Source organism: Ranitomeya imitator, chromosome 2, assembly GCF_032444005.1.
Source record: "Ranitomeya imitator isolate aRanImi1 chromosome 2, aRanImi1.pri, whole genome shotgun sequence".
NCBI classification, from domain to species: Eukaryota; Metazoa; Chordata; class Amphibia; order Anura; family Dendrobatidae; genus Ranitomeya; species Ranitomeya imitator.
Genome location: NC_091283.1, coordinates 72,984,262 through 72,993,233, shown reverse-complemented (window position 1 = coordinate 72,993,233; position 8,972 = coordinate 72,984,262).

Here is an 8,972-nt window from a genome sequence, read left to right as displayed (position 1 = left end):
GCCGGAAGATCGAAGCTCAGGAAAGGCAACCTGGAGAACACCTTGGAGTGGAACACACCATCTCTCTACACCCCATACCCAATTTGTAGGCCTAATGCAGTGTAGTTTCCAAGAACTACTAAACGAGAGCCGGAAGATCGAAGCTCAGGAAAGGCAACCTGGAGAACACCTTGGAGTGGAACACACCATCTCTCTACACCCCATACCCAATTTGTAGGCCTAATGCAGTGTAGTTTCCAACAACTACTAAACGAGAGCCGGAAGATCGAAGCTCAGGAAGGGCAACCTGGAGAACACCTTGGAGTGGAACACACCATCTCTCTACACCCCATACCCAATTTGTAGGCCTAATGCAGCGTAGTTTCCAACAACTACTAAACGAGAGCATGAAGATCGAAGCATTGGCGAGGAAACCTGGGGAACACCTTGGAGTGGAACACACCATCTCTCTACACCCCATACCCAATTTGTAGGCCTAATGCAGCGTAGTTTCCAACAACTAGTAAACGAGAGCCGGAAGATCGAAGCTCAGGAAAGGCAACCTGGAGAACACCTTGGAGTGGAACACACCATCTCTCTACACCCCATACCCAATTTGTAGGCCTACTGCAGTGTAGTTTCCAACAACTACTAAACGAGAGCCGGAAGATCGAAGCTCAGGAAAGGCAACCTGGAGAACACCTTGGAGTGGAACACACCATGTCTCTACACCCCATACCCAATTTGTAGGCCTAATGCAGCGTAGTTTCCAACAACTACTAAACGAGAGCCGGAAGATCGAAGCTCAGGAAAGGCAACCTGGAGAACACCTTGGAGTGGAACACACCATCTCTCTACACCCCATACCCAATTTGTAGGCCTAATGCAGTGTAGTTTCCAACAACTACTAAACGAGAACCGGAAGATCGAAGCTCAGGAAAGGCAACCTGGAGAACACCTTGGAGTGGAACTCAACATCTCTCTACACCCCATACCCAATTTGTAGGCCTAATGCAGCGTAGTTTCCAACAACTACTAAACGAGAGCATGAAGATCGAAGCATTGGCGAGGAAACCTGGGGAACACCTTGGAGTGGAACACACCATCTCTCTACACCCCATACCCAATTTGTAGGCCTAATGCAGCGTAGTTTCCAACAACTACTAAACGAGAGCCGGAAGATCGAAGCTCAGGAAAGGCAACCTGGAGAACACCTTGCAGTGGAAAACACCATCTCTCTACACCCCATACCCAATTTGTAGGCCTAATGCAGTGTAGTTTCCAAGAACTACTAAACGAGAGCCGGAAGATCGAAGCTCAGGAAAGGCAACCTGGAGAACACCTTGGAGTGGAACACACCATCTCTCTACACCCCATACCCAATTTGTAGGCCTAATGCAGTGTAGTTTCCAACAACTACTAAACGAGAGCCGGAAGATCGAAGCTCAGGAAAGGCAACCTGGAGAACACCTTGGAGTGGAACACACCATCTCTCTACACCCCATACCCAATTTGTAGGCCTAATGCAGCGTAGTTTCCAACAACTACTAAACGAGAGCATGAAGATCGAAGCATTGGCGAGGAAACCTGGTTAACACCTTGGAGTGGAACACACCATCTCTCTACACCCCATACCCAATTTGTAGGCCTAATGCAGCGTAGTTTCCAACAACTACTAAACGAGAGCCGGAAGATCGAAGCTCAGGAAAGGCAACCTGGAGAACACCTTGGAGTGGAACACACCATCTCTCTACACCCCATACCCAATTTGTAGGCCTAATGCAGCGTAGTTTCCAACAACTACTAAACGAGAGCCGGAAGATCGAAGCTCAGGAAAGGCAACCTGGAGAACACCTTGGAGTGGAACACACCATCTCTCTACACCCCATACCCAATTTGTAGGCCTAATGCAGTGTAGTTTCCAAGAACTACTAAACGAGAGCCGGAAGATCGAAGCTCAGGAAAGGCAACCTGGAGAACACCTTGGAGTGGAACACACCATCTCTCTACACCCCATACCCAATTTGTAGGCCTAATGCAGCGTAGTTTCCAACAACTACTAAACGAGAGCATGAAGATCGAAGCATTGGCGAGGAAACCTGGGGAACACCTTGGAGTGGAACACACCATCTCTCTACACCCCATACCCAATTTGTAGGCCTAATGCAGCGTAGTTTCCAACAACTACTAAACGAGAGCCAGAAGATCGAAGCTCAGGAAAGGCAACCTGGAGAACACCTTGGAGTGGAAAACACCATCTCTCTACACCCCATACCCAATTTGTAGGCCTAATGCAGTGTAGTTTCCAAGAACTACTAAACGAGAGCCGGAAGATCGAAGCTCAGGAAAGGCAACCTGGAGAACACCTTGGAGTGGAACACACCATCTCTCTACACCCCATACCCAATTTGTAGGCCTAATGCAGTGTAGTTTCCAAGAACTACTAAACGAGAGCCGGAAGATCGAAGCTCAGGAAAGGCAACCTGGAGAACACCTTGGAGTGGAACACACCATCTCTCTACACCCCATACCCAATTTGTAGACCTAATGCAGCGTAGTTTCCAACAACTACTAAACGAGAGCATGAAGATCGAAGCATTGGCGAGGAAACCTGGGGAACACCTTGGAGTGGAACACACCATCTCTCTACACCCCATACCCAATTTGTAGGCCTAATGCAGCGTAGTTTCCAACAACTACTAAACGAGAGCCGGAAGATCGAAGCTCAGGAAAGGCAACCTGGAGAACACCTTGGAGTGGAAAATACCATCTCTCTACACCCCATACCCAATTTGTAGGCCTAATGCAGTGTAGTTTCCAAGAACTACTAAACGAGAGCCGGAAGATCGAAGCTCAGGAAAGGCAACCTGGAGAACACCTTGGAGTGGAACACACCATCTCTCTACACCCCATACCCAATTTGTAGGCCTAATGCAGTGTAGTTTCCAACAACTACTAAACGAGAGCCGGAAGATCGAAGCTCAGGAAAGGCAACCTGGGGAACACCTTGGAGTGGAACACACCATCTCTCTACACCCCATACCCAATTTGTAGGCCTAATGCAGTGTAGTTTCCAACAACTACTAAACGAGAGCCGGAAGATCGAAGCTCAGGAAAGGCAACCTGGGGAACACCTTGGAGTGTAACACACCATCTCTCTCCACCCGATACCCATTTTGTAGGCCTAATGCAGTGTAGTTTTCTACAACTACTAAACGAGAGTCGGAAGACCGAAGCAATGGCAAGGAAACCTGGGGAACACCTTGGAGTGTAACACACCATCTCTCTGCACCCCATACCCAATTTGTAGGCCTAATGCAGCCTACTTTCCGACAACTACTAAACGAGAGCATGAAGATCGAAGCTCAGGAAAGGCAACCTGGGGAACACCTTGGAGTGTAACAAACCCTCTCTCTACACCACGGAAGGGCTGATTCTTAGGAAGGAAGGCTGTCGGAAAGAATCAGGGCGCGTCCGAGGGTGATTATATTCTTATTAGGTATATACTCACCCTCGGACGCGCCCTGCTTCTTTATTTGTAATGAATGTTTATTTGCAATGTGGTTTTGACTTACTCTATTTTTTTGGTAAATAATGATTTTATTATTTTCATTGTTTTGCATCTTCTTGGCAATAATATAAAGAAGACGCGACAGGACAACACTCGGTGGATGCCATATCTGTGTTTTAAATTGAAAAAAACTTTCAGTTAACTACTTGCAGGAGAAAGTTATTGTAGCTGGTGGCCATTTTTAGTACTGTACCAGATTTTTGTTGTATGTGTTTGTTTTTAATGTTAAAATGTCTGCATTTGATATCTCTCCAGTATTTTCTTTTTTATAAGCAAAATACTTATTTTTATATTTTCTGATGTTGGTTCAAGGGGTACACGGGCAGCAGTAGACAGGTTAGTGGAGGCCTAGTGGAAGGAGGGACCGCAGACAGGCTTCGAAGCCCTAACATAATAAATTGGGCTGGCTGTAGGCAATTTAAAATTGGTTCCAGGGGAACACGGGCGGCAGTAGCCAGGTCAGTGTAGTAGTAGTGGAAAGAACAGGCCGCAGACAGGCTTCGAAGGCCTAACATAACAAAAATTGGGCTGTAGGCAATTTAAAATTGGTTCCAGGGGAACATGGGCGGCAGTTGCCAGGTCAGTGTAGTAGTAGTGGAAAGAACGGGCCGCAGACAGGCTTCGAAGGCCTAACATAACAAAAATTGGGCTGTAGGCAATTTAAAATTGGTTCCAGGGGAACATGGGCGGCAGTAGACAGGTCAGTGGAGGCCTAGTGGAAGGAGGGACCGCAGACAGGCTTCGAAGCCCTAACATAATAAATTGGGCTGGCTGTAGGCAATTTAAAATTGGTTCCAGGGGAACACGGGCGGCAGTAGACAGGTCAGTGGAGGCCTAGTGGAAGGAGGGACCGCAGACAGGCTTCGAAGCCCTAACATAATAAATTGGGCTGGCTGTAGGCAATTTAAAATTGGTTCCAGGGGAACACGGGCAGCAGTAGACAGGTCAGTGGAGGCCTAGTGGAAGGAGGGACCGCAGACAGGCTTCGAAGCCCTAACATAATAAATTGGGCTGGCTGTAGGCAATTTAAAATTGGTTCCAGGGGAACACGGGCGGCAATAGACAGGTCAGTGGAGGCCTAGTGGAAGGAGGGACCGCAGACAGGCTTCGAAGCCCTAACATAAAAAATTGGGCTGGCTGTAGGCAATTTAAAATTGGTTCCAGGGGAACAAGGGCAGCAGTAGACAGGTCAGTGGAGGCCTAGTGGAAGGAGGGACCGCAGACAGGCTTCGAAGCCCTAACATAATAAATTGGGCTGGCTGTAGGCAATTTAAAATTGGTTCCAGGGGAACACGGGCAGCAGTAGACAGGTCAGTGGAGGCCTAGTGGAAGGAGGGACCGCAGACAGGCTTCGAAGCCCTAACATAATAAATTGGGCTGGCTGTAGGCAATTTAAAATTGGTTCCAGGGGAACACGGGCAGCAGTAGACAGGTCAGTGGAGGCCTAGTGGAAGGAGGGACCGCAGACAGGCTTCGAAGCCCTAACATAATAAATTGGGCTGGCTGTAGGCAATTTAAAATTGGTTCCAGGGGAACACGGGCGGCAGTAGACAGGTCAGTGGAGGCCTAGTGGAAGGAGGGGCCGCAGACAGGCTTCGAAGCCCTAACATAATAAATTGGGCTGGCTGTAGGCAATTTAAAATTGGTTCCAGGGGAACACGGGCAGCAGTAGACAGGTCAGTGGAGGCCTAGTGGAAGGAGTGACCGCAGACAGGCTTCGAAGGCCTAACATAAGAAAAATGTCAATACAATGGTATTGACAGTGCCAGGCATTGAAGGATGTCAGCGCATAGACTAAACATTGGTGGAGCTGTGAGAGAAAATTTTGCAAGTCGTAGAGCACTGTTTGACCTGGGGGGGACTGTCTTGTGGCCGGCGGTACAGGCCCAGGGCCCCTCATATTACAACGGTGTGTCTGACGTTGGGTGCGCACCACCACCGCCAGACACTTTATTGTACTATGAGGGACCTAGTGGCAGTGCCGTCGACCAAAAGCGGGCACACCCACCTCTTCAGACAAACAGTACTCTCACGGGTGCTGGCGCCAAGTGGCGATACCACGGCCCCGTGTGGGAACTTTGGCCATTTAGGGAGGTGTTAACATGTCGGATGCTGGACAATCAGGTGCTGCAAATTACGAGATTGGAAAAGTCGTTCAGAATAGTCCACAGGCAAGACCTTTACATAGGAAAGCTAGGTGTCAGCCGGGCAAGGTGGGGCAAAAGATTTCGAAATCCAGTTGTGGTTCATTTTAATGAAGGTTAGATCATCTACATTTTGGGTAGCCAGACTAGTCCTTTTTTCTGTTAGTATTGAACCTGCAGCACTGAATACTCTTTCTGATAGGACACTAGCTGCCGGGCAAGCAAGCTCCTGCAATGCATATTCTGCCAATTCTGGCCAGGTGTCTAATTTTGATGCCCAGTAATCAAATGGGAATGACGGTTGAGGGAGAACATCGATAAGGGATGAAAAATAGTTTGTAACCATACTGGACAAATGTTGTCTCCTGTCACTTTGAATTGATGCTGCAGTACCTGTCCTGTCTGCGGTCATAGCAAAATCACTCCACAACCTGGTCAGAAAACCCCTCTGGCCAACGCCACTTCTGATTTCTGCCCCTCTAACTCCTCTGGTCTGCTGGCCCCTGTAGCTCGTGTGAGAACGATCACGGGCGCTGTGTGCAGGGAATGCCAGAAGCAAACGGTCAACAAGAGTTGATTGTTTGGTTGCTAATATTAGTTCCAAGTTCTCATATGGCATTATATTTTGCAATTTGCCTTTATAGCGAGGATCAAGGAGGCAGGCCAACCAGTAATCGTCATCGTTCATCATTTTAGTTATGCGTGTGTCCCTTTTGAGGATACGTAAGGCATAATCCGCCATGTGGGCCAAAGTTCCAGTTCTCAAATCTCCGGTTGTGCTTGGTTGAGGGGCAGTTTCAGGCAAATCCACGTCACTTGTGTCCCTCCAAAAACCAGAACCCGGCCTTGCCGCGCCACCAATTTCCAGTGGCCCCGGAAAAGCTTCCTCATTACAAATATAATCATCCCCATCATCCTCCTCGTCCTCCTCCTCCTCTTCGCCCGCTAACTCGTCCTGTACACTGCCCTGGCCAGACAATGGCTGACTGTCATCAAGGCTTTCCTCTTCCTCAGCTGCAGACGCCTGATCCTTTATGTGCGTCAAACTTTGCATCAGCAGACGCATTAGGGGGATGCTCATGCTTATTATGGCGTTGTCTGCACTAACCAGCCGTGTGCATTCCTCAAAACACTGAAGGACTTGACACATGTCTTGAATCTTCGACCACTGCACACCTGACAACTCCATGTCTGCCATCCTACTGCCTGCCCGTGTATGTGTATCCTCCCACAAAAACATAACAGCCCGTCTCTGTTCGCACAGTCTCTGAAGCATGTGCAGTGTTGAGTTCTACCTTGTTGCAACGTCTATGATTAGGCGATGCTGGGGAAGGTTCAAAGAACGCTGATAGGTCTGCATACGGCTGGAGTGTACGGGCGAACGGCGGATATGTGAGCAAAGTCCACGCACTTTGAGGAGCAGGTCGGATAACCCCGGATAACTTTTCAGGAAGCACTGCACCACCAGGTTTAAGGTGTGAGCCAGGCAAGGAATGTGTTTCAGTTGGGAAAGGGAGATGGCAGCCATGAAATTCCTTCCGTTATCACTCATTACCTTGCCTGCCTCAAGATCTACAGTGCCCAGCCACGACTGCGTTTCTTTCTGCAAGAACTCGGACAGAACTTCCGCGGTGTGTCTGTTGTCGCCCAAACACTTCATAGCCAATACAGCCTGCTGACGTTTGCCAGTAGCTGCCCCATAATGGGAGACCTGGTGTGCAACAGTGGCAGCTGCGGATGGAGTGGTTGTGCGACTGCGGTCTGTGGACGAGCTCTCGCTTCTGCAGGAGGACGAAGAGGAGGAGGAGGGGGTGCGAACGGCTACAGCCAACTGTTTCCTAGACCGTGGGCTAGGCAGAACTGTCCCAAACTTGCTGTCCCCTGTGGACCCTGCATCCACCACATTTACCCAGTGTGCTGTGATGGACACGTAACGTCCCTGGCCATGCCTACTGGTCCATGCATCTGTTGTCAGGTGCACCTTTGTGCTCACAGATTGCCTGAGTGCATGGACGATGCGCTCTTTAACATGCTGGTGGAGGGCTGGGATGGCTTTTCTGGAAAAAAAGTGTCGACTGGGTAGCTCGTAGCGTGGTACAGCGTAGTCCATCAGGGCTTTGAAAGCTTTGCTTTCAACTAACCGGTAGGGCATCATCTCTAACGAGATTAGTCTAGCAATGTGGGCGTTCAAACCCTGTGTACGCAGATGCGAGGCTAAGTACTTCCTTTTTGTAACCATAGTCTCATGTAGGGTGAGCTGGACTGGAGAGCGGGAGATCGTGGAACTAGCGGGGGTGCCGGTGGACATGGCAGACTGAGAGACGGTGGGAGATGGTATTGTTGCCGCCGGTGTCCTAGATGCAGTGTTTCCTACTACGAAACTGGCGATTCCCTGACCCTGACTGCTTTGGCCTGGCAAAGAAACCTGCACAGATACTGCAGGTGGTGCGGAAAATGGTGGCCCTACACTGCCGGAAGGGATGTTGCGTTGCTGACTAGCTTCATTGGCCGAGGGTGCTACAACCTTAAGGGACGTTTGGTAGTTAGTCCAGGCTTGCAAATGCATGGTGGTTAAATGTCTATGCATGCAACTTGTATTGAGACTTTTCAGATTCTGTCCTCTGCTTAAGGTAGTTGAACATTTTTGACAGATGACTTTGCGCTGATCAATTGGATGTTGTTTAAAAAAATGCCAGACTGCACTCTTTCTAGCATCGGATACCTTTTCAGGCATTGCAGACTGAGCTTTAACCGGATGGCCACGCTGTCCTCCAACAGGTTTTGGCTTTGCCACGCGTTTTGGGCAAGATACGGGCCCGGCAGATGGAACCTGTTGCGATGTTGATGCCTGCTGCGGCCCCTCCTCCTCCGCTTCAGAACTGCTGCCGCCTGCACCCTGTTCCCCCAATGGCTGCCAATCGGGGTCAAGAACTGGGTCATCTATTACCTCTTCTTGTAGCTCATGTGCAACTTCGTCTGTGTCACCGTGGCGGTCGGTGGTATAGCGTTCGTGATGGGGCAACATAGTCTCATCAGGGTCTGATTCTTGATCATTACCCTGCGAAGGCAATGTTGTGGTCTGAGTCAAAGGACCAGCATAGTAGTCTGGCTGTGGCTGTGCATCAGTGCACTCCATGTCAGATTCAACTTGTAATGGGCATGGACTGTTAACTGCTTCACTTTCTAAGCCAGGGACGGTATGTGTAAAGAGCTCCATGGAGTAACCCGTTGTGTCGCCTGCTGCATTCTTCTCTGTTGTTGTTTTTGCTGAAGAGGAC